The 27,406-nt window shown below is 46.3% G+C and overlaps 1 long non-coding RNA gene across 1 annotated transcript; it reads left to right on the forward strand.

The window, feature by feature from the left end:
* Positions 1-718: 718 nt before the first annotated feature.
* LOC114810023 lies at positions 719-27,406 on the forward strand. Its single transcript, XR_003757767.2, has 2 exons — positions 719-805; positions 27,123-27,406. It is a non-coding gene; the product is annotated as an uncharacterized LOC114810023 (long non-coding RNA).

A 27,406-nucleotide genomic window follows, 5' to 3' on the forward strand; every position in this document is an offset into this window, starting at 1 on the left:
TGACTGTGGGCAGAGCACTGTACTAAGCGCTTGGGAGAGTACATTAGAACAATATGACGGACATGTTCCCTGCCCACAGCAAGCGTTCTGTCTAGCGTGACTGTTTATCATAACAACTTTAGTGCAAGCTCTACTGAATGTGAGACGCATATTTGCATGCAGAGAAATCATACGGAGTAAGTGGTCCAGGACATAGTGAGAATCAGCGTGGCTCAGTGGAAAGAGCCCGGGCTTTGGAGTCAGAGATCATGGGTTCGAACCCCGGTTCTGCCACTTGTCAGCTGTGTGACTGCGGGCAAGTCACTTAACTTCTCTGTGCCTCAGTTACCTCATCTGTAAAATGGGGATTAAGACTGTGAGCCCCATGTGGGACAACCTGAGTCCCCTGTGTCTACCCCAGCGCTTGGAACAGTGCTCTGCACATAGTAAGCACTTAACAAATACCAACATTATTATATAGGGCCTTCAGCAACCCAAGGAGCAGCGATTCCACTCATGCACTCTATGGGCACCCAAGAAGTCTGATTTAGGAATGCCCTACTTCCCCCGATGAGGGGAGGAAGATAGTCGATTGAATTTATTAAGAGCTTACTGTTGGCAGAGCACTGTACTAAGTGCTTGGGAGAATATTACATCACAATATAACAGACGCAATCCCTGCCCACAATGAGCTTACAGTCTAGAGGGCTAGAAAACGGACATTCCACCCCTCAACCAAACACAGCCCTGTTGTAAGCCGCAGCTGGCTCGCTGAAGATCTGTGGTGACTCCCCAGATGGAGAAAAAGACGTATATAAATGAAAAGGTCAGTGAGTGGCATTCACTGAGCACTTGGCCTAGTGGATAGTGTAAGGGCTTGGGAGTCAGAAGGTCATGGGTTCTAATCCTGGCTCTGCCACTTGTCCGCTGGGTGACCTTGGGTCAGTCACTTCACTTCTCTGGGCCTCAGTTGCCTCATCTGTAAAATGGAGATTGAGACTTTGAGCCCCACGTGAGAAAGGGACTGTGTCCAACCCAATTTGATTGTATTCCCCCCAGTGCTTAGTACAGTGCCTGGCACATAGTAAACACTTAACACATACCACAAATAGTATTATTATTTGTACTTACTATGTGTGGAGCTCTGTTTTAAGCACTTAGAAGAGCACAAGAAAACAGAATTAGCAGACTTGTTCCCGGCCCATCAAAAGCTTACAGTCTAGAGGGAGGCAGACAGTAATATAAATGAATGCTATTTATAACATATAATTTTAAAATATGTACATTAGTAATGTGGGGTTGGGGTGAATATCACTGCATAATCAAACAATCAGATATATTCATTCATTCAATCGTATTTATTGAGGGCTTACTGTGTGCAGAGCCCTGTACTAAGCACTTGGAAAGTACAATTTGGCAACAAATAGAGACAATCCCTACCCAACAACAGTCTAGATTTGAGGGATTACTATATGTAGAGTGCTTACTATGTGTAGAGCACTGGATTAAGCACTTGGGAGCGTCAAATACAACAGAATTAGCAGGCACATTCCTTGTCCATAATGAGTTTACAATCTAGAGGAAGACAGACATTAATACATATATAAAATTACAGATATGTTCATAATTATAGTAATAATAATTGTGGTATTTGTTAAGCACTTACTATGTCCCAAGCACTGCTCAAAGCACTAAAATAGATACAGGGTAAGCAGGTTGAACACAGTCCCTGTCCCACAAGCAGCTCACAGTCTTAATCCCCATTTCAAAGATAAGGTAATGGAGGTAAGAGAAGTTAAATGATTTGCCCAAAGTCACACAGCAGACACGTGGCAGAGCGGAATTAGAACGCACGTCCTCTGACTCCCAGGCCCCGTGATCTTTCCACTAGGTCATACTGCTTTTCAGAAGTGCTGTGGGGCTCAGGGAGGGGTGAAAAATGGGTGCGAATCCAAGATCAAGGGCCTCGCAGAAGGGAGCGGGAGAAGGGAAAATGTGGAAATTTGGTCTGACTAAATCAAGGGTCTGCCCTTGAGGATTAAGGACAGGGGCTGCATCTTTGACATCTGTCTTTGACCTCTATCTCCCTTCCCCTGGTGACTAAAATGGTGGCCAGAGGGTGACTGATAAAGAAAGCCCTCTGCTTGATTGTATTATGCAGCTATCAGCAGTGAGGCTACCTGGCCCGAATATGTCACTTTTTTCTCATGATTTAGGGGACGCGTCTTTTACAGGCAAAACACTGGAAGATGATTTGGGGCAGGTATTCGCATGCCATTTTGGGACAAGTTCTTCAACATGCTAGTGCTGGCGTGGAATTCAGAACAAGCCGCAGCCGATGTTGTTACATAGAAGTAATTCTAATGGAGCGCGGCCGCACGGTGAAGATGGCATTTGGAAAGCGGAAGATTGTGTCATCTATACTAAGTGGCCCCTTCAAAGGCTTAAATTAGAGGGATGAGTTCTAGAAGCCTGAGATTCGGTTAGATTCCTCACTCCTGGCTGGGCCCCAGACTGACTGAAATCAGCATAATTTAAGTCTGTTCTCCCCTTCGGGCCTGATCAAAAAGCAGCATGGCTTAGTGGATAGAGCACGGGCCTGGGAGTCAGAAGGTCGTTTGTTCTAATTCCGACTCCTCCACTTGTCTGCCGTGTGACCTTGAGGTAGTCACTTCACTTCTCTGGGCCTCAGTTACCTTATCTGTAAGATGGGGATTAAGGCTGAGCCCCACATGGGACAATCTGATTACCTTGTATCTACCCCAGCACTTAGAACAGTGCATAGCACATAGTAAGCACTTAACAAATACTGGAATTATTATCTTCTCTCCCTCCTCCTCCTGAACATCATAAGTGATGATTCTGCTTTTCACCCGCCACAGCTGAACTGGGTCCCTTGGCTCTCCGCAGTTCCTGCCCTGAGCAGGCCCACAGCTTCCGGTCAAGCCAATGTGGGCACATTATTCCGGGCATCTCTGGGTGTCCGGGGGCTGTGGTTTCATTCATTCACTCATTCAATCATATTTATTGAGTGCTTACTGTGTGCAGAGCACTGTACTAAACGCTTGGAATGTACAATTCGGCACAGAGACAATCCCTGCCCAACAATGGGCTCACAGTCTAGAAGGGGGAGACAGACAGCAAAACAAATAGTCAGGCATCAATACCATCAGGATAAATAGAATCATAGATATATACACATCATTAATAAAATAGAGTAATAAATAATATATAAAAAATATACACAAGTGTTGAGGGGAGGGGAAGGGGGTAGAGCAGAGGGAGGGAGTAGGGGGAATGGGGAGGGGAGGAGGAGCAGAGGGAAAGGGAGGGCTTAGTCTGGGAAGGCCTCCTGAAGGAGGTGAGCTCTCAGTAGGGCTTTGAAGAGGGGTAGAGAGTTAGTTTGGCAGATGTGAGGAGGGAGGGCATTCCTGGTCAGTGATAGGACATGGGCCAGAGATTGATGGCGGGACAGGCGAGAACGAGGCACCATGATGAAGTGAGTGGCAGAGGATCAGAGTGTACAGGGTGGGCTGTAGAAGGAGAGGAGGGAGGGGAGGTAGGAGGGGGCAAGGGGATGGAGAGCTCTGAAGCCAACAGTGACGGGTTTCTGCTTCATGTGAAGGTTGATAGGCAACCACTGGAGGTTTTTGAGGAGGGGAGAGACAGGCCCAGAGCTTTTCTGGTTTCTGCTGCCCCGACCCCCTACTCCAGTCCCTGCCCCCCCCAGCTGGGATGGCAGCGGTGCAGGGGGTGGTGGTGATCTGGCAGATTGGCCTGGTCAGCCTGGGGAAGGCCAAGCCTGCTTATTGACCCTTGGCCACAGCTCCAACCCCTGCCTGTCGGGTCTACCTTCACGACATCGTTACAATCTGCCCCTTCCTCTCTAACAGCACCTGGCACATAGTAAGCACTTAACAAATACCAGCATTATTATTATCATCTAAACTTCCACCACATTAATGCAAGACTTCTCCTCTTCCACCTTGATTTTCTTATCAGCCTCCTTGCCAACCTCCCAACCTCGTGTGTCTCCCCCCTCCAGTCCGTATTCCACTCTGCTTCCTGGATCATGTTTCTTCAAAAACATTCAGAACGTGTTTCCCCACTCCTCAAGAAATTCCAGTGGTTGCCCATCCACCTCCACATCAAACAAACACTGGTCACAATTGGCTTTAGCGCACTCAATCTCCTTGCCCCCTTCTACCTTACCAAACTACTCTCCTAATGATAATAATAATACTACTCAGCTTGCACACTTTGTTCCTCAAAAACTAACCTTCTCACTGTAATTCAACCCTGTCCATCTTACCACCGACCACTCGCCCACATCCCACCTCTGGTCTGGAATGCCCTTCCTCCTCAGGTAAGAGAGATATTGCCCTCCCCCAGTTCAAAACCTTATTGAAGATACATCTTCCTCCAAGAAGCCTTCCCTGATTAAACCCTCTTCTTCTCTTCCACTCCCTTCTGCATCACTCTGACTTGCACCCTTCGTTCATCCTCCCTCCCATCCTCCCAGCGCATATGTATATATCTGTAATTTATTCATTTATTTGTTTATTTATGTATATTCATGTCTTTCTCCCCCTATAGACTGTGAGCTCATTGTGGACAGGAAATGTGTCTGTTTTTTGTTCTATTTCCCAAGTGCTTAATATAGTACTCTGCACACAATAAGCTCTCAATAAATATGATTGAATGAATTATTATTATTATTATGGTATTTGTTAAGCATTTACTAAGTGCCAGGCACTATACTAAGCGCTGTGGTGGATATGAGTAAATAGGGTTGGACACAGTCCCTGTCCCTCATGGGGCTCATGGCCTCAATCCCCATTTTACAGAAGAGGTAACTGAGGCACAGAGAAGTGAAGCAACTTGCCCAAGGTCAAACAGCAGACAAGTGGCAGAGCTGAGATTAGAATCCATAGCCTTCTGACTCTTAGGCCCGTGTTTTAACCACAATGTCACACTGCTTCTAATGAATGAATGAAGGATTAACTTGTATCTATCCCAGCTCTTAATACAGTGTCTGGCATGTAGTAACGCTTTATACCATAAAAAAGTCATTATTATTTATATTCCAGAATACAAAGGAATGAGTCCTGTGAATCACTCCAGTCTGGGGCTTTCCTGAAATCTAACTGATGATGACAGCAATGCTAATAAAAAAGTAACAGTGTCTAAGGGCATTAAGGGAAAAATTCAATATGGCAATTTATGACCCACATCCATTTGTTTGGTGGCATAAGAAGATAATTAGAGGTGGAAATAACACTGCATCCTATTTATCCTGATGAGTAAGATAGATGAATGTAATTACTTTCCCTTCCTTCGATTTATTGTTCAGCATTATTGTGGCCACGTAATACATTCAAACCATCCTGGCTTTGCCGGGAATGCCTGTCTCCCATTGTATTATGTGGAGATGTTAAACTCTTCCATTAGGTCTGATGAACAGAGTCAGCTTTTTAATTAACCCACTTATGCCACCCCTCCCTCACCTAATTCTCCATCTTTTGACTGGAGAAACAGGATCAGGCTCGGGATGGCTCTTGTCCTTCGGCTGGCAGCTGTCGAAGCCGGGGACGTTAGCTGTCCGGTCATTTCCTGACCCTGAGATCGTGACTCCAGGCTGACGTTACTCCAGTGAGTCTTAGTTTCAGCCAGAGGGAGGACAGGGCTGATGCTGGGGGGAAGAGGAAAGAAGCAGAAATGGACATTTGACAGCAATGACAAAGCACATTTCTATGCTTTAAGTGACAGTTCCCTCAAAGATCCCGAACAGTGGCCATTTTCAGTGGAGAAAATATGCAGTTTTGGGTGGGGGAGAGAGGGAGAGTGGTGGTGGGGGGGGAATAGGAGAGTGAAAGAGTAGAGGTGAGGAAAGAGGAATGAGAGAGAGAGTGTGGAGGAGAGGGAGAAGAAAAGAGAGACAGAGACAGGGAGTATAGGGGGGTTAGGAGGAGAGGGAAAGGGGAGAGAGGGAGAAGAAATGGGAGGTATAAAGAGGAGGAAAAGGAGGAAAGGGAAAGAGAGACAAAGGGATGGGGAAAGGGAGATAAGGAGAATGAGAGGAAAAGAAAGAGAGAAAGGGAAATAGGGAGAAAGAAGAGAAAGGAAGAGGGAATGGGAAGGGGGGGGGGGGGAGAGAGAGAGAGAGAGAGAGAGGGAAGAGAAAGAGGAAAAGACAGAGGAGAGACACTTTATTTTATATGGTAAAGTAAAGCAGCCTGGATTCAAATGTCACTTTTCATATCCTAAAAGAGGATTTTATCTTTCTCCAGGGGCATGTCTTCCAGTTGCCAATGTGATGCAAGTGGCAAGTGACAATGAGAGAGATTAATCGTGGCTGGGAAACTGATGCTGAGACTCCCTCAAGCCCCTAGAGATGGGCATGTGAAAGATCAAAAGGGCTGAAAGAGTTCTAAGGCTTTTAGTGAAGACTTCCTCCCCCTCTTATACCAGATGCCTGTCATCATCATTATCATCAGTGGTGTTTATTGAGTGCTATGTTCAGAACGCTGTTCTAAGCACTTGGGAGTGTCCAGTACAACGACGTTCTGTCCAACTCTCTGCCTTCGCCCACTCGCCGGATGGACAATTTCTTGGCGCATGGAAATCTGGTCTTCAGTCAGGCACTGAACTGAACAATCATGAGGCATAACCTTTGCCCTCAAGGCGTTTCCTTTCTTTCACTCTGATCTGGTGAAAGGAGAAGGATTCTGAAGTGAGAATGTGGACATTTTGTTCTCTTTTATAAAAGACTCTTTGGCCAAGGCAGAAATGGTCTGCAAAGCCGTTCACAGTTGCTTATGAGCCCCAGACAGTCCACCATCCCCATCCTTACTCTCCCATGCGCTTAGTACAATGTTCTGCACATAGTAGGTGCTCAATAGGTACCATCGATAGACGTGTACTGTACACCAGAATCCCACCTAAATCCAGAGATTGTCATCCTAGGGCCCAAGCTGGCTTGTGAGATATGTCAGGGTTCTAGAAACAATGTGACCTAGTGGAAATAATAATAATGTTGATATTTGTTAAGCGCTTACTGTGTGCAGAGCACTGTTCTAAGTGCTGGGGTAGATACAAGGTAATAAGGTTGTCCCATGTGAGGCTCACAGTTAATCCCCATTTTACAGATGAGGTAACTGAGGCACAGAGAAGTTAAGTGACTTGTCCACACTCACACAGGAGACAAGTGGCAGAACCGGGAGTCGAACCTATGACCTCTGACAACCTATGACCTCTGACTCCGAAGCCCAGGCTCTTTCCACTGTCTGGGAGTCAGAGGGTCTGAGTTTTAACCCCAGCTCTAACACTTGTCTGTGTGGCCATTCATTCATTCAATCATACTTATTGAACACTTACTGTGTGCAAAACACTGTACTAAGTGCTTAGGAGAGTACAATACAACAATAAACTGGTACAGATACAGATACATTTCCCCACTGAAAGCTCACCTCCTCGAGGAGGCCTTCCCAGACTGAGCCCCCCTTTCCCTCTGCTCCTCCTCCCCTCCTCATCGCCCCTACTCCCTCCCTCTACTCCTCTCCCCGCCCCACAGTACTTGTGTATCTATCTACATATTTATTTTATAATTCTATTACTTTTATTAATGATGTGTACATATATATAATTTTATTTATATTGATTCTGATGTCTGTCTACTTGTTTTGTTGTCTTCTCCCCCTTCTAGACTGTGAGCCTGTTGTTGGGTAGAGATTATCTCTATTTGTTGCCGAATAGTACTTTCCAAGCACTTAGTACAGTGCTCTGCTCACAGTGAGTGCTCAATAAATATTAGTGAACAAATGAATGAAATACATTCTCTGCCCACACCAAGCTCATAGCCTAGAGGGGGAGACAGTCAATATAAATAAATAAATTACAGATATATACTTGTGTGCTATGCAGATGGGAAAGAGGATGAATGAAGGGAGAAAATCAGGGAGATGCAGAAGGGAGTGGGAGAAGAGGAGAGGAAGGCTTAGTCAGGGAAGTCTTCTAGGAAGAGATGGGCCTTCAAAAAGGCTTTGAAGTGGGAGAGAGCAATTACCTGTTTGATATAAGGAGGGAGGGCACTCCAGGCTAGAGGTAGGACGAGGATGAGAGGTCAACGGTGAGATAGGTGAGATCAAGGTACAGTGAGAAGGTTAGCTGTGTGATGTTGGAAAAGTCATTTAACTTCTTGATGCCTCACTGTCTTCCTCTAAAGTGGAAATTCAATATCTGCTTTTCCTGCCCCTTGGACTGGAAGCCCTATATGGGATAGGGACTGTCCCCAACTTGATTATCTTGTAGGTAGCCCAGTTCAGAGTATAGGGCTTGTTTCATAGTCTCTTCCCCTCTAGACTGGAAACTTGCTGTAGGCAGAGAATGTGTTTTATTGTACTCTCCCAAGCGCTTAGTTAAGTGTTCTACACATATGAAGTGTTCAGTAAGTACAACTGATAGTAACATATTGCAAATACCACAATTCTTATTTATTATCAGAATGACTACTTTTGAAATTAGACAGGATTCTGGTGCTAATTCATTACAGTATTAAGCACTTACTATGAGCCAAACACCATGCTAAGCACTGAGGTAGATAAAGGTAATCAGGTCAGACACAGCAATGCAGCGGTGTGGATAGAGCATGGGCCTGGGAGGCAGAAGGTCATGGGTTCTAAACCCAGCTCTACCACTTGTCTGCTGTGAGGCCTTGGGTGAGCCACTTCAGGGTTATGTGTCTCAGTTACCTCACCTGTAAAATGGGGATTGAGACTATGAGCCTCATGAGGGATGGGGATTGTAATCAGCGCAGTTTGCTTGTATCCACTCCAGTGCTTAGCACAGTGCCTGGCACATAGTAAGCCCTTAACAAATACCACAATTATTAATGGGATCATTATTCAGTCCCTGTCCCACTCAGGGTTCACCATCTAGGAAGATAGGAGAATAGGAATCTTATCCCCATTATACAGATGAGAAAACTGAGGCATAGAGAGGTGAAGTGACTTGCCCATGGTCTCTTAACAGACCTGCGGCAGATCTGGGATTAGAACCCAGATCCACACTGCCTCCATGGGTGTGAACCATTAGGGGATAACTTTAGCAGCCCTAGATTTCTCCTGGCTTCTCCACAGTTAACTGGAAAAGGCAGACCTTCTCAGAACAACCTGCACCAGAGCTGCCATCTTATGGGAGTGGAGCCAAGATACGAAAGGCTCAGACCAATCAGCAATCCAAAATCCATCAGGAAGTAAAACCAAGCCAACACAAATCCTTCTACTTTTTGTTGATCTCCTCTTCCTTTACCAGATCTCTTTACAATCATCTAAGAAAGGGGAGAGAAGAGAAGCTAAATCGAAACGTGGCTCTGCCACTTGTCAGCTGTGTGACTTTGGGCAAGTCACTTAACTTCTCTGGGCCTCAGTTACCCAATCTGTAAAATGGGGATTAAGACTGTGAGCCTCACGTGGGACAACCTGATTACCCTATATCTACCCCAGCACTTAGAACAGTGGTCTGCACATAGTAAGCACTTAACAAATACCAACATTATTATGATTATCTGAATTGTTCAGTACCTCCACCTGGTCTTTGGGTAGTAATAATAACAATAATATTTTTTAAGCACTATGTGCACAGCACTGTTCTATGCACTGGGATAGATGCAAGGTTATCAAATTGTCCCATGGGGGGCTCACAGTCTCAATCCCCATTTTACAGATGAGGTAACTGAGGCACAGAGAAGTTAAGTGACTTGCCCTAAGTCACACAGCTGACAAGTGAGGATTAGAACTCACAATCTGTCTCCCAATCTCTTTCCACTAAGCCACACTGTTTCTCATACAGACTCCTGTCAGAGGGAGGCAGCAGGGATGAGGGAAGGAGAGCCAGGGAGAGAGAAGGAGAAAAAAGCTTGAGAGACCCAGAGGACATCCACCCAATCCATTAATCAGTGGTATTTACTGAATACTTACTGTGTGCAGAGTACTGTACTAAACACTTGGGAGAGTACAATAGAACAACAGACACATTCCTACCCATATCAAGCTCACAATCTAGACCCACCCAATCAAATCAATGCTATCTACTGAGTACTTACTGTGCGCAGAACGCTGTACTAAGTGCTTGAGAGAGTACAACACAATATAACAAACACATTCACTGACCACAGTGAGCTTACAGTCTAAGCAGCGTGGCCTACTGGCAAGACGATGGTCCTGGGAGTCAGGAGACATGAGTTCTAATCCCAGCTCAGCACTTGACTGCTCTGTGATCTTGGGCAAGCCATTGAACTTCTCTGTGCTTCAGTTTCCTCATCTGTAAAATGGGGATTAAGGGTGTGAACCCCACATGGGACAACCCACTTACCTTGTACCTATCCCAGCACTTAGAACAGTGCTTAGCACATAATAAGCACTTGAATACCTCCATTATTAAAGTGGGAGGCAAACATTAATACCATAAATATGCACATAATTGCTGAAGGGAGAGTGGTGAATAAAGGGAACAAGTCAGGGTGACACAGGAGTGGGAAAAGACAAAGTCAAGAAAGGCCTCTTGAAGGAGAGGTGGCTGTGAGCCCCTTGTTGGGTAGGGATTGTCTCTATTTGTTGCCAAATTGTACTTTCCAAGCACTTAGTACAGTGCTCTACCCACAGTACATGCTCAATAAATAGGAGTAAATGAATGAATGAGTAAGGCCTTGGAAGTTGGGGGAAGAGTCACTGTTGGGTATGGAGTAGAAGGGCATTCCAAGCCAGAGTCAGGACATGGGCACAGAACTGGTGGTGAGATAGTTGAGATTTGGCACAGTGAGAAGACTGGCATTAGAGGAGGGAAGTGTGTGAGCTAGGTCGCAGTAGGAGAGTAGGGAGGTGAGGAAAGGGGTGGAGAGGTGATTGAGAGCTTTGATGCCGATGTAAAAACCCAGCTGAATGCCATAACTGGATGAGCTCCTCCAAGGCTCCTGTTGGCCAGGCCTATATCTCCTCTCAGGTGGCTCCGGTTTCTCAATTTGCATGGGACCCACTGGATCTCAAGAGCAGCAGCTGGAAGATTCTAGAAACTTGCGACAAGCCTCTCCGTAACCTGGGTCCCTGCTGTCCCCCCTTACCACTGGGCGAAGGACACCCCACCTTCAAAACATTATAAAGGGCACATCTCCTCCAAGAAGCCGTCCCTGATTAAGCTCTCTTTTCTCCGGCTCGCTCTCCCTCTGTGTCATCTATGCACTTGGCTCTGTGACCCCCAACCCTACAGCACTCATGTACATTTCTTTAAAGTATAAATTACTTCTTTATTCATATTAGTGTCTGTCTCCTCTAGTATGTAATGACGATGGTATTTGTTAAGCACTTACTATGGGCCAGGCCCTGTACTAAGCACAAGGGTGGATATAAGCAAATCGGGTTGGACACAGTCCCTGTCTCACGTGGGGCTCACAGTCTCCATCCCCATTTTCCAGATGAGGGAACTGAGGCTCAGAGAAGTGACTTGGCTTGCCCAAGGTCACACAGCAGATAAGAAGCAGCGAGGCTTAGTGGAAAGAGCGTGGGCTGGGGAGTCAGAGATTGTGGGTTCTAATCCTGACTCTGCCACTTCCCTGTGCCTCGGTTACCTCATCTGTAAAATGGGGATTAAGACTGTGAGAGTCAGAGGGGGCCAGTGGTGGACCCAGAGCATCATGGACCAGGATGACTCTTGACTCCCACAGCGTGGCTCTGTGGAAAGAGCCTGGGCTTGGGAGTCAGAAGATGTGGGTTCTAATCCCGGCTCCATCACTTGTCAGCTGTGTGACTTTGGACAAACCACTTAACTCCTCTATGCCTCAATTCTCTCATCTGTAAAATGGGGATTAAGACTGTGAACCCCTCAGGGGACAATGTGATTACCTTGTATCTACCCCAGAGCTTAGAACAGTGTTTGGCACATAGTAAGCACTTAATAAATACCATCATTACTATTACTGTGGCAGAGCTGGAATTAGAACCCAAGACCTTCTGACTCTCTGGCCCAAATCAGGGCAGGGATCAGGGATTCAGGCTTCACTCATGTTGGCATGTTCCCCATTAACCTGACGCACGTGCTTAGTAAGGGCTTTTTCTAAGCTGGCTTGGGGTGAAAGAGAAATTTCCTTCTGAAAAATCCTCCAGGGGAGGTGTGGGGTGGTGTTGGAGGGAGCAGGGAGGAGTCTTTTCCTTTGTACTGGCTTGTCGACTCCTAATTCTGTCCATGGGAAGCGTGAATAAGGGATGATGGGAAGAAAGTGGAAGAGAGAACCTGGCTAGATATTAAGGAAAACTCCTGTCCCCGAGAACAGAACCGGACCAATTCAAGCCATCGATCGTACTTACTGAGCGCTTTTTCTTGGTCTATTTTGGACACATAATCAGGAGGACTAATTCTCTGGGAAGACACTAATGCTAGGAAAAGTTCAGGGAAAACATGGAAGAGGCAGACCGGCAGCTAGAAGGAAAGAGACCACAACAACGATAACGGAAGAACGGTTGGAAAAGTTGGGGACTATGGCAGAGGACAGGACCTTCTGGAGAAAGTGAATCCACGGAGTCGCTAAAAATTGGAAATGAGTCTATGGAACTTAACGATAATAATAATAATTATCTTATACTGGATTACCAGTACTCTGCACGTAGTACGCGCTCAGTGAATACCACTGATCTATTGATCGGCTGGGTTTCAGTGGGAGAGGAGCAAGTTTAGATAAGTGCGGAGAGCTGATGGAGAGTCATCCGGCCTAAATCCTGACTCAGCGACTGCCAGGATGGTCTCAGAGAGGCCATCGGAGTCCAGACCGCTTAGTGGCAGGAGCGGGGTGACTGAATGGACAGAGCCCCACTCTGGGAGCCAGAAGGACCTGGTTTCTAATCCTGGCTCCACCACTGATCTGCTGTGTGAGCCTCAAAGAACCCATCCGTCCTTGACAGTCTCACGGCAGTTCTGCCTTTTTCCCACAGAAAAATCCAGAATTCCTGAGCATACCAAACTGAATTGCGACAGAAAATTCTAGTTTCCCTAACCCGGATTTCAGCCGGCAAACGAGTCTGGTCATGCTGGGGTCCTCGAGAAACAGAAACGGAAGAACTGGCTTCAGGTTCCCCAGTGAAGACATGTTCGCTGATCCTAACCAAAACAGACAGATTGAAGCTTTTTATCCTCCCGAGTCATTCAACCCCCATGGCTGGGCCAGCTCTGTTAGCCCATCGCCTGCATTCCAGTGTCTATTTATTATTATTACCATTATTATTAGTAATGGTAATAATAATAATAATTTTGGTATTTGTTGAGTGCTTACTATGTGCCAGGCACTGTACTAAGTGTTGTGGTGGATACAAGCTAATCTGATTGGACAGAGTCTCTGTCCCACTTGGGGCTCATAGTCTCAATCCCAATCTAACTAATAAGGTAACTAGGCCCAGAGAAGTGAAGTGACTTGCCCAAGGTCACACAGCAGAGGGGTAGCAGAGCCAGAATTAGAAGCCATGACCTTCTGACTCCCAGATCTGTGATGTAGCCACTATGCCATGCTGCTTCTGTAGTTATTACAATAATAATAATTACGGCATTTGTTAAGCGCTTACTATGTGCCAAGCACTGTTCTAAGCGCTGGGGTAGATATAAGGTAATCAGGTTGTCCCACGTGGGGCTCACAGTCTTAATCCCCATTTTACAGATGAGGTCACTGAGGCCCAGAGAAGTTAAGTGGCTTGCCCAAGGTCACCCAGCAGACAAGTGACAGAGCCAGGATTAGAACCCACATATTCTGATTCCCAAGTCTGGGCCCCTGCCACTAAGCCATGCTGCTTCTCTCAATTCCCATAATAATTCTCTTATTGTGTGCTAAGAGCTGGGGTAGGTACAAGATAATCAGCTCCAACACAGTCCCTGTCCCATACAGGACTCACAGTTGGAGAAGAGGAATGGTGTACATATTTTATAGGTGAGGAAACTGAGGCCCAGAGAGGGTAAGTGATTTCCCCAAGGTCACACAGCAGGCAGGGGTAGAACTGGAACAAGAATCTAGTGTCTTTCCCATAAACTTTGCTTCCTACCTCAGCCTGGGTTACGTCTGCCTCCAGTGAGTGAAGCAGATGTTTTAGGCATGTTGTATTCTGCGAAGATGCCTAAGCAGTGTGGCTCAGTGGAGAGAGCACTGACCTAGGAGTCAGAAGGACCCGGGTTCTAATCCCAGCTCCAGCACATGTCTGCTCTGTGACCTGGGGCAAATGGCTTCACTTCTCTGGGCCTCAGTCACCTTGTCTGTAAAATGGGGATTAAGAGTGTGAGCCCCATTTGGAACAGGAATAGTGTCCAACGTGATTAATTTGTATTTCCCCCAGTACTTAGAACAGTGGTCGGCACACAGTAAGCACTTAACAGGTACCTTTATCATTATTATTATCCCAAGCCTTTATTACAATGCTCTGCACACAGTAAGCATTTAATAAATACCACCGATTGGTACTGTAAAGAGGAAATTGGTTGGAAGCAAAGGCAGTGCCTTTGAGACTGTAGACCACCCCCTTCTCCTCCACACCTTATCTCACCTTGGCTTCACGGACTCTGTCCTCACCCGGTTCTCCTCATCTCTCTGGCCGGTCATTCTCGGTCTCCTTCGCAGGCTTCTGCTCCCTGTCCCATCCTCTAACTGTTGGGGTTCCTCAAGGGTCAGTTCTCGGCCCTCTTCTGTTCTCCATCTACACTCACTCCCTCGGTGAACTCATCCTCTCTCACAGCTTCATCTATCATCTCTCTGCAGATGACACACAGATCTACATCTTTGCCCCGTCCTCTCTCCCTCCCTTCAGGCTCGTATCTCCTCTTGCCTCCGGGATGTCTCTACCTGGATGTCTACCCGCCACCTAAAACTCAACATGGCCAAAACTTAGTTCCTTATCTTCTCTCCCAACCCGTGTCCTCTCCCTGACTTCCCTATCACCGTGGATGGCACGGCCATCCTTCCCGTCTCTCGGGCCCGCAACCTCGGTGTCATCCTTGACTCGGCTCTCTCGTTCACCCCATACATCCGATCCGTCACCGAGACCTGCCGGTCTCACCTTTACAATATCACCAAGATCCGCCCTTTCCTCTCCAGCCAAATGGCTATCTTACTGCGACAGGCTCTCATAATATACCGGCTGGATTATTGTGTCAGCCTTCTCTCTGATCTCCCTTCCTCCCGTCTCTCCCCCGGCTCCAGTATATTCTTCATTCCGCTGCCCGGCTCATCTTCCTGCAGAAAAGCTCTGGGCCTGTCACTCCCCTTCTTAAAAACCTCCAGTGTTTGCCTATTGACCTCCGCAGGAAACAAAAACTTCTCACTCTAGGCTTCAAGGCTCTCCATCCCCTTCATCCTCCTACCTCTCCTCCCTTCTTTCTACTGCCCACCCCGCACGCTCCGCTCCTCCGCCGCCCACCTCCTCGCCGTCCCTCGGTCTCGCCCATCCCGCCGTCGACCCCCGGGCCACGTCCTGCCGGTGTCCCGGAATGCCCTCCCTCCTCACCGCCGCCAAATTAACTCTCTTCCCCTCTTCAAAGCCCTACTGAGAGCTCACCTCCTCCAAGAGGCCTTCCCACACTGAGCTTCCCCTTTTCCCTCTGCTCCCTCTGCTGCCTCTCTGCCCCCCCTTCACCTCCCCTCAGCTAAGCCCCCTTTTCCCCCCCTTTCCCTCTGCTCCTCCCCCTCTCCCCTCCCCTCCCCTCAGCCCTGTGCTCGTCCTCTCATTTGTACATATTTTTATTACCCTACTTATTTTGTGAATGAGATGTACATCCCCATGATTCCATTTATTGCTATTGTTTTTGTCTGTCTGTCTCCCCCGATTAGACTGTAAGCCTGTCAACGGACAGGGATTGTATCTATCTGTTGCCAAATTGTACATTCCAAGTGCTAGTACAGTGCTCTGCACATTGTAAGCGCTCAATAAATACTACTGAATGAATGAATGAAATTATCTTTCTTGCTTCCTTGTGCATCGGCCCTGTTACATTATTTTAATGGTAGCTGTTCAGTGCTTACTATTCATTAACTCATATAATAATAATGATAATAGTATTTTTTAAGCACTCATTATGTGCCAAGGACTGTTCTAAAGCGCTGGGGTAGATACAAGGTAATCAGGTTGTCCCATGTGGGGCTCACAGTCTTAAACCCCACTTTACAGATGAGGTAACTGAGGCACTGAGAAGGTAAGTGGCTTACCCAAGGTCACACAACAGACAAGTGGCAGAGCTGGGATTAGCACCCATGTCCTCTGACTACCCAGCCCGTGCTCTTCCCACTAAGCCATGCTGCTTCCCCATATTTATTGAGCACTTGATTGGTGGATGTAGTCCCGTCCACTCGAATTCAACCTATCCGAAATCTAATTCCTCATCTTCTTTCTTCAACTCTCTCCTCCCTCAGATTTTTCCGTCCCTGTTGACAACGCCATGTGAAAGCAAATCGTCTTTTCGGTGTTTGAAGAGCACGGGTGGCCACCACTGTCGTGCTGGGTGGGAGAGGTTGAACAGATCGCTGCCCAAATAACGACTATTTCCAGTTGGAAACTCAGTGGGTAGGGCACATATCTACCAACTCGCTTGTATTAAACTCTCCCAAGTGTTTATTTCAGTGCTCTGCGCATGAAAAACCCTCCATAGGGGAAGCAGCGTGGCTCAGTGGAAAGAGCCTGGGCTTTGGAGTCAGAGGTCATGGGTTCGATTCCCGGATCTGCCACTTGTCAGCTGTGTGACTGTGGGCAAGTCACTTCACTTCTCTGTGTCTCAGTTACCTCATCTGTAAAATGGGGAGTAACTGTGAGCATCACATGGGACGATCTGATTACCCTGTATCTCTCCCAGCACTTAGAACAGTGCTCTGCACATAGTAAGTGCTTAACAAATACCAACATTATTATTATAAGTACCGATGATGATGATGATATGTATATTTCAAGGGAGTTCTTCATTATGATTTAGCCTGATATTTCATCCTGGCCTATTTATTCCTCTAGACTTTAAGCTCATTGTGGGCAGGGAATGTGCCTGCTTATTGTTGTATTGTACTCTCCCAAGTGCTTAGTACAGTGCTCTGCACACAGTAAGTGCTCAATAAATATGATTAAAAATAAAAATAAATAAATAGATACATAAACATGTTCCAGACCCTGTTAAGAGCTCTGAGGTAGATACAAGATGATTGGGTTGGACACAGTCCCTGTCCCACCCTTGGGCTCACCCAATTTACAGATGCGGGAACTGAGGCACAGAGAAGTTAAGTGACTTGCCCAAGGTCATACAGCCAACAAGTGGCTGAGAAGCAGCGTGGCTTAGTGGAAAGAGCCCGGGCTTGGGAGTCAGAGATCGAGGGTTCTAATCCCGCCTCCGTCACTTATCAGCTGTGTGACTGTGGGCAAGTCACTTCACTTCTCTGTGCCTCAATTACCTCATCTGGAAAATGGGGATTAAGACTGTGAGTCCCGCGTGGGAGGACCTGATTACCTTGTATCTACCCAGTGCTTAGAACAAATACCAAAATTATTAGTATTAATAATAACGTTGGTATTTGTTAAGCGCTTACTATGTGCAGAGCACTGTTCTAAGCACTGGGGGAGATACAGGGTAATCAGGTTGTCCCTCGTGAGGCTCACAGTTAATCCCCATTTTACAGATGAGGTAACTGAGGCCCAGAAAAGTGAAGTGACTCGCCCACAGTCACACAGCTGACAAGTGGCAGAGCCGGGAGTCGAACCTATGACCTCCGACTCCCAAGCCCGGGCTCTTTCCACTGAGCACATATCCTTCTGACTGCCAGGCCCGGGCTCTAACCATTATGCAACACTGCTTCCCCAAGCACTAGCAATACTAGCCCTACATGGACTAGTCTCTAGCATTAAGACTCCTGCCATTACTAATTACTGCTGCTGCTATTACTAGCTCATATGTACCTTGTTACTCCTTCCATTAGGAAAATTTATTCCTAATTATAAATTATAATTATAAATTATAAATTCCTAATTTATTATTTATTTGGAAATATTTTGTGTGCTTGTTTGTCTGTCACCACCACTGAGCTGTAAATTCCTTTTTAGGCAGTCAATAGTATATTTTCTTTCTGTTTTTCCATGCCAAGTGTTGAATGCAGGGTGTTGGATTCAGGAAGCGATCAATAATAATAATGGCATTTGTTAAGCACTTACTATGTGCAAAGCACTGTTCTAAGTGCTGGAGAGGATACAAGGTGAGCAAGTTGTCCCACGTGCGGCTCACAGTATTAATACCCATTTTACAGTTGAGGGAACTGAGGCACAGAGAAGCCTCACTCTAGGCTTCAAGGCTCTCCATCACCTTGCCCCTTCCTACCTCTCCTCCCTTCTCTCTTTCTACCGCCCACCCCGCACGCTCCGCTCCTCCGCCGCCCACCTCCTCACCGTCCCTCGGTCTCGCCCATCCCGCCGTCGACCCCTGGGTCACGTCCTCCTGCGGTCCTGGAACGCCCTCCCTCCTCACCTCCGCCAAACTGATTCTCTTCCCCTCTTCAAAACCCTACTTAAAAATCACCTCCTCCAAGAGGCCTTCCCAGACTGAGCTCCTCTTCCCCCTCTACTCCCTCTGCCATCCCCCCTCTACCTCTCCGCAGCTAAAGCCTCATTTCCCCCTTTTCCCTCTGCTCCTCCACCTCTCCCTTCCCATCCCCACAGCACCGTACTCGTCCGCTCAACTGTATATATTTTCGTCACCCTATTTATTTTGTTAATGAATTGTACATCGCCTCGATTCTATTTAGTCGCCATCGGTTTTTACCAGATGTTCTTCCCCTTGACGCTGTTTAGTGCCATTGTTCTTGTCTGTCCGTCTCCCCCGATTAGACCGTAAGCCCGTCAAACGGCAGGGACCGTCTCTATCTGTTGCCGACTTGTTCATCCCAAGCGCTTAGTACAGTGCTCTGCACATAGTAAGCGCTCAATAAATACTATTGAATGAATGAATGAATGAAGTGGCTTGACCAAAGTCACACAGCTGACAACAGGGAGAGCTGGGATTTGAACCCATGACCTCTGACTCCCCAGCCCATACTCTTTCCACTGACCCATGCTGCTTCTCAATAAATACCCATTACTACCGCTGGCTAATAATAATGTTGGTATTCGTTAAGCGCTTACTATGTGCACTATGCGTACTAAGCACTCGGGTAGCTACAGGGGAATCAGGTTGTCCCACGTGAGGCTCACAGTCTTAATCCCCGTTTTACAGATGAGGGAACTGAGGCCCAGAGAAGTGAAGTGACTTGCCCAGAGTCACACAGCTGATGAGTGGCAGGCCTGGGATTCGAACCCATGACCTCTGACCCCCAAGCCCAGGCTTTTTCCACTGAGCCACGCTGCTTCTCTACAACAGATAGGAAAGCAAAATGACCTAGTGGAAAGAGCACAGGCCTGGGAGTCAGAGGACCTGGATTCTAATCCCAGCTCTGCCATTCGTTGCTTCGTGACCTTGGGCAAGTCACTTCATTTTGCTGTGCCTCAGTTTCCTCATCTAACACCCCCATTTTTTACAGATGAGCTCACTGAGGCACAGAGAAGGGAAGGGACTTCCCCAAGGTCACGTAGCAGACGAGTGGCAGAGTTTAGAGATTGGAACCCAGTGCTTAGTACAGTGTCTGGCACATAGTAAGCGCTTAATAAATACCCTGATTATTATCAACCCTGGTTCTTCTGACTCCTAGGGCTGTGTTTTATCCACTAGGCCACACAGCTTCTCTAGTAGCAGGGAAGGAGTCTACTATTATATTGTACTCTCCCGAGAACTAAGTACAGTGCTCTGCACGCGGTAAGTGCTCATTAAATATGATTGAATGAACAGTAAGCACTGAACAGCTACCATTAAGAAAAGTAAGGCCAATGCACAAGGAAGCCAGAAAGATAATTTCCCTAAGAAATTACCCTATTTATTTTGTTAATGAGATGTACAACACCTTGATTCTATTTATTTGCTATTGTTTTAATAAGATGTTCTTCCCCTCGATTCTATTTATCGCCATTGTTCTTGTCTGTCCGTCTCCCCCAATCAGACCGTAAGCCCGTCAAAGGGCAGGGACTGTCTCTATCTGTTACCGATTTGTATATTCCAAGTGCTTAGTACAGTGCTCTGCACATAGGAAGCGCTCAATAAATACTATTGAATGAACAAGAGCGCTGTCATTTCAGCGTGGCTCAGAGAAGCAGCGTGGCTCAGTGGCAAGAGACCGGGCTTGGGAGTCAGAGCTCATGGGTTCTAATCCTGGCTCTGCCACCTGTCAGTTGTGTGACTGTGGGCAAGTCACTTCACTTCTCTGTGCCTCAGTTACCTCATCTGTAAAATGGGGATTATCTGTGAGCCTCACGTGGGACAACCTGATTACCCTGTATCTCCCCCAGCGCTTAGAACAGTGCTCTGCACAAAGTAGGCACTTAACAAATACCAACATTATTATTTCCCATTCTAACTCCACGTCCATATAGGTTTTTGTTAAAAAATGAACTTATCAGTGATTATTGGGTCTAACAAAGAGGCTCCCCAAGCTTCTAACCAATTTCCTCTTTCCAAACTGCAAACCATCATCGTTAAGACTCTTTCCTAATTCAACTTAGGTAAATATGTAAAAGAGTTGCTAGAACTATGCGTTGAGCATATCAACCATAGAAAAACACTTTCCTTCATTCATTTCATCGGATTTTTTGAGCACTTAGTGTGTGCCGAGCACTGTACTAAGCACTTGGGAGAGTACGATAGAATAATAAACAGACACATTCCCTGCCCACAACAAGCTGAAAGCCTAGAGATGAGCATGTAACTGGAATTTAGTAAGCACTTCCTTTGTGCCAAGCACTCTGCTTAGCACTGAGGTAGGTATAAGGTAATCAGGTCGGACCCAATCCCTGTCATTCATTTATATTTATTGAGCGCTTAATCTGTGCAGAGCACTGTATTAAGCGCTTGGAAAGTACAATTCAGCAATAAAGAGAGACAACCCCTGCCCACGCTGGGCTTACAGTCTAGAAGGGGGAGACAGACATCAAAACAGTGCTTGGCACATAGTAAGGGCTTAACAAATATTATTTTTAAAAAAGTAAACAGGCATCAATATAAATAGAATTATAGATACATATCAAAACAAGTAAACAGGCATTAATATAAATAAATAAAATTGTAGATATGTACATATTTACACAAGTGCTATGGGGCGGGTACCGCCCCACGCCTTCCTTTAGAGAAGCAGCGTGGCTCAGTGGAAAGAGCATGGGCTTTGGAGTCAGAGGTCATGGGTTCGAATCCAGGCTCTGCCACTTGTCAGCTCTGTGACTGTGGGCAAGTCACTTAACTTATCTGTGCCTCAGTTACCTCATCTGTAAAATGGGGATTAAGACTGTGAGTCCCACGTGGGACAACCTGATTCCCCTGTGTCTACCCCAGCGCTTAGAACAGTGCTCTGCACATAGTAAGCACTTAACAAATACCAACATTATCATTATTATTATTATTTCTCCTTTCCTGCCATCTCAAGCACATACCTTTTCTACCTCCACTTATAACTGCTGTCTACTCCATTTTTCTTCTCAGAATGTCTCCTCAATCACCTAATCAATCAATCGTATCTACTCTGTGCTTACTGTGTGCAGAGCACTGCATCACATTTTTTTTATGGGAGTTGTTAAGCACTTACTATGTGCCAAGCACTGGATTAAGCACTGGGGTAGAAACAATTTAATGAGATTGGATGCAGTCCCTGTCCCACATAGGGTTCATTGTCTTAATCCCCATTTTACAGATGTGGTAACTGAGGCCCAGAGAAGTGAAGCGGCTTGCCTGAGGTCACACAGTAGACAAGTGGCAGAGCTGGGATTAGAACCCAGGTCCTTCTGACTCCCAGGCCCATGTTCTATCCATTAGGTCATGCTGCAGGGGAAATATAAGACACTAATAATAATAATAATAGTTACGGTACTTTTTAATAATAATAATGTTGGTATTTATTAAGCACTTACTATGTGCAGAGCACTGTTCTAAGCGCTGGGGGAGATACAAGGTCATCAGGTCGTCCCACGTGAGGCTCACAGTTAATCCCCATTTTACAGATGAGGTAACTGAGGCACAGAGAAGTTAAGTGACTTGCTCACAGTCACACAGCTGACAAGCGGCAGAGCCGGGAGTCGAACCCATGATCCCTGACTCCGAAGCCCGGGCTCTTTCCACTGAGCCACGCTGTTAAGTGCTTACTATGTGCCAAGCACTGTTCTAAGGGCTGGGGTGGATACCAGTTAAGCAGATAGGACACAGTCCCTGTCCCACATGCGGCTCACATTCTTAATCTCCATTTTACAGAAGAGGAAACTGAGGCTCAAAGAAGTCAAACCATTTGCCCAAGGCCACCCAGCAGACAGGTGGCAGAGCCGGGATTAGAACTCAGCTTCTTCTGACCCCTAGGCCCGTACTCTACCTACTGAGCCACGTTACTTCCCACTAGAGTTGGTAAATATGATTCCTGCCCACAACGAGTTTATGCTGCGACACAGTAAATGAATTGTGGATAGGGGAAATAGTAAAGTATTAAGATATTTACTTAAATGCTTTGGGGCTGGGGTGGCTATCACTGTGATGAAGGAGTCAGAGCCAAGTGCAGAGTTAATGCAGAAGGGGGGGCGGAGAGGGGAAATGAAAGCTTAGTCAAGGGACGATCTCTGGTGCAGATGTGATTTTAGGAGGGTTTTGAAGGTGGGGAGATTGGTGGTCTGTCGGAGATGAAGTGGGTGGGAGGGACGGGGCGTGGGGCAGGATGTGGGCCAGGGGTCGGCGGTGAGTTAGATGAGAGAGTCAGATGAGATCAGGTACCATGAGAAGGTTGGTGTTAGAGGAGAGGAGTGTACGGGCTGGGTTTTAGTAGGAGAGCAGCGAGGAGCCTCTGCCCAAGAGACTGGGGTGCTTCCTGAGGGGAGCATTCATTCACTCACTCACTCACTCACTCACTCACTCACTCACTCACTCACTCACTCACTCACTTTTACCTCGACTGTAAAAGTGGGGATTAAAAAATGTGAGCCCCACGTGGGACAACCCGATTACCCTGTATCTACCCCAGTGCTTAGAACAGTGCTCTGCACATAGTAAGCGCTTAACAAATACCATAATTATTAATTATTATTACAATTCGACAACAGATAGAGACAATCCTTACCCAACAACGGGCTCATAGTCTAGCACTGCCCTGAATGCCGGGAAAGAACATATAGGTGGAAATAAGACGCGATCCCTGTCCCGCTTGGGGCTCGTAATCTGAAACTGTTTGGGGAGAGAGGACTGGCAACAGACTCGTAAGGAGAGAAATCCTTAAGTGAGAGAAATCACCAAATCCTGTCAGTCCCGCCTCTACAACATCGCTAAAATCCACCCTACCTCTCCATCCAAATTGCTACCTTGTTAATCCAAGTACTTATCTTATTCTGCCTTGATTATTGCATCGACCTCCTTGCTGACCTCACTGTCTCCTATCTCTCCCCACTCCAGTCCATACTTCTCTCTGCCGACTGGATCATTTTTCTACAAAAACCACCATGCCCCCTCCTCTTTACCTCCTACTACAATCCAGCCTGCCTACTTTGTTCCTCTAATGCCATCTTATTCACTGTACCTCAATCTCATCTATCTCACCATCCCCCTCTCGCCCACTTCCTGCCTGTAGCCTGAAATGGCCTCCCTCCTAGGTGACAGACGATCACTCTTTCCACCTTCAACACTTTATTAAAAACACATCTCCTCTAAGAGAATCAGCATGACGTAGTGGATAGAGCCCGGGCCTGGGAGTCAGAAGCTCATGGGTTCTCACCCCGGATCTGCCACTTATAATAATGTTGGTATTTGTTAAGCGCTTACTATGTGCAGAGCACTGTTCTAAGCGCTGGGGTAGATACAGGGTGATCAGGTTGTCCCACGTGAGGTTCACAGTTAATCCCCATTTTACGGATGAGGTCACTGAGGCACAGAGAAGTGAAGTGACTTGCCCACAGTCACACAGCTGACAAGTGGCAGAGCCGGGAGTCGAACTCACGACCGCTGACTCCAAAGCCCGTCTGCTGTGGGGCCTTAGGCAAATTAGTTCACTTCTATGGGCCTCAGTTACCTAATCTATAAAATGGGGATGGAGGCTGTGAGCCCCACGTGGGACAGGGACTGTGTCCAACCCGATCTGCTTGTATCCACCCCAGAGTTTAGCACAGTGTCTGGCACATAGCTAAGTGCTTAACAAATACCATAATTATTATTATTATTATTAGTAAGAGGCCTTCTCCAAATAAAGCCTCATTTCCTCCTCTCCCACTCCCTTCTGCGTCACCTTTGCATTTCTCAGCCCTCAACCCCATAGCACTTATGTATTTATCTGTAATTTATTTATTTACATTAATGTCTGTCTCCCCCTTTAGACTGTAAGATAGTTGTAGGCAGAATAAGTGTCTACCAACTCTGTTCCAGTGCACTTTCCCAACTGCTTACTCAAGTGCTCGGCACACAGTAAGCCCTCATTAAATATGGTTTGATCGACTGAGAGATGAAAACAAAGCACTAAGATGCCATAAAGACAAAAACAGAGCTCAGCAGGGGCTGTGGCAGGAGGAGCCGAGTTTGGGCCGCCTCGCAGTTCAGAATCTGTGGGATGGTCTCCTGATCCCCTCTAAGTTTTGTGACTGCTTCTCTCCATCCCGAAAGAATGTAATCAGAGAAGACCCCATGGGTGAGATATGATTTCAGGCAGACCTTGAACTGTTAGATATGAAAGGTTAGTGGAAATTCAATCAGACTAATCCCAGATGGTATTGACAAGGAAAACAAATGGAAAAAAATCCATCAATGGTACAAATGGAGTGCTTATTGTAGAGAGTACTGGCTAAGTTCTCTTGTCCTTTTCTTCAACTTCCCTCTGCATTGCCCTGACTTACTTCCTTTATTCATCCCCGCCTCCCAGACTGTAAGGTCAGGTGAGCCGAGAATGTGTCCATTTACTGTTCTGTTGTACTCTCCCAAACACTTAGCACAGTGCTCTGTACACAGTAAGTGCTCAATAAATACGATGGACTGAATGACTTACTGATTGAGGCGGGATAGGATAGACTGTATCCTCTAGACAGTAAGCCTAGACTATAAGAAGCAGCGTGAGAAGCAGTGTGGCTTCGTGGAAAGAGCACGGGCTTGGGAGTCAGAGGTCATGGGTTCTAAGCCTGGCTCTGTCACTTATCTGCTGTGTGACCTTGGGCAAGCCACTTAACTTCTCTGGGCTTCAGTTATCTCATCTGTAAAATGGGGATTAAGACTGTGAGCCCCACGTGGGACAACCTGATGACCTTGCATCTACCCCAGTGCTTAGAACAGTGCTTGGCACATAGTAAGCACTTAACAAATACCAACATTATTATTATTATAAGCCCTCTAGACTGTAAGCCCTTTGTGGGCAGGGATTGTCTCTCTTTATTGCTGTATTGTACTTTCCAAGCACTTAGTATTGTGCTCTGCACACAGTAAGCACTCAATAAATACAATTGAATGAATGAATGAATGATAATGCCCTGGATCAGCACTGTACCACTTTGGATGGAGAGGATGGGACAGATGCTTGAGAGGTTGTGAAGGTAGAACTGACAGGATTTGGTGACCTATTTAGCTCAAGATACCAAGCCATTAATCAGTCATCATCATCATCATAATAATGATGGTTCTTGTTAAACGCTTACTATGTGCCAAGTACTGGGCTAAGCGCTGGGTTAGATACAAGATCATCAGGTTGTCCCAGGTGAGGCTCAAAGTCTTCATCCCCATTTTACAGAAGAGGTAACCGAGGCCCTGAGAAGTGAAGTGACTTTCCCAAAGTCACACAGCTGATAGGGGTGGGGCTGAGTTTAGAACCCACAACCTCTGACTCCCAAGCCGGGCTCTTTTCACTAAGCCATGCTGCTCCATACCAATCACCTATTGATATTTATTGACCAATAATAATTGTGCACACAGCACTGTACTGAACAGTTGGCAGAATGCAAACAATTGAGTTGGCAGGCACGATCCCTACACCCTAGGAGTTTACCATCTAGTGGAGAAGATAGACATTAAAATAGATTATACTGTACTAAGGTTTCAGTCAGAAGATAATCAGAAGATAGAAGATATTCCACATGGGGCTCAGATATTTAATTCTATTTTCCATGTAAAGAAACTGAAGCCCAAAGAATAATAATAATTGTGGTATTTATTAATTGCTTACTAGATGCCAGGCACTGTACTAAGCGCTGGGTAGGATTCAAGCAAATTGGGATGAACACAGTCCCTGTCCCACGTGGGGCTCACAATCTTAATCCCCATTTTACAGATGAGGGAACTGAACACAGAGAAGTTAAGTGACTTGCCCCAGGTCACCCAGCAGATAAGCCCTTTGTGGACAGGGACTGTCTGTCTTTATGACTGAATTGTACTTTCCAAGTGCTTAGTACAGTGCTCTGCACACAGTAAGCTCTCAATAACTATGATCAAATGAGCTAATGAGTGAAGTTTTAATATGTTCATCCCCTCGATTCTGTTTATCGCTATTGTTCTTGTCTGTCTGTCTCCCCCGATTAGACTGTAAGCCCGTCAATGGGCAGGGACTGTCTCTATCTGTTGCCGATTTATACATTCCAAGCACTTAGTACAGTGCTCTGCACATAGTAAGCGCTCAATAAATACTATTGAATGAATGAATGAATGAAGTGGCAGTTAACTGATCTGACCCAGCAGGCGAATGAAAGAGCCAGGATTAGCACCCAGTGCTTAGTATAGTGCCAGCGCTCAGTACAGTGCTTGGCACATAATAAGTGCTTAACAAATACCACATCATCATCAGGTCCTCTGACTCTCAGGCCACGCTCTTTCCACTAGGCCACGCCGCTTCTCATTCTGCTCTTTCTTGGAAATGTTGTTGCTGATTGAACACATCAAGTCAGGCAGCTGTTATCTCATTTAAATGCAAAGAACATTTGTCCCTTTTTGCTTATATAATAAGTAATTGCACGTATGTCCCTTCTCCAGAGGGTGATACAGATGTTTTAAATCTGACTTTTCTGCATTCATTTCCTTGTCTCTCCCTGCAGCGATGCTGCCATCTGTCCCGGCTTCAGACCCAGACTCTCCAACCAGCTGGAGGAAAAGAGGAATGAACCTGATTTCCCTGTTGGATAAAGAAGATAACTTATGCAGAAGCACGAATTTCATCCTAATAAACAAACTCGGTTCTCGCAATAGTATTTATCGTTTCGGAGAAGAAAGTGGCTCGGAGAACGTGCAGCTTTTATCAGATAAAAGTGAACAGCTGGGGACGGGGTCTGTTTTCCTTTAAAATGTATTTTATTATAATTATAAATAATTATAATAATAA

This window comes from Ornithorhynchus anatinus, chromosome 3 (assembly GCF_004115215.2).
Source record: "Ornithorhynchus anatinus isolate Pmale09 chromosome 3, mOrnAna1.pri.v4, whole genome shotgun sequence".
Classification (NCBI taxonomy): domain Eukaryota; kingdom Metazoa; phylum Chordata; class Mammalia; order Monotremata; family Ornithorhynchidae; genus Ornithorhynchus; species Ornithorhynchus anatinus.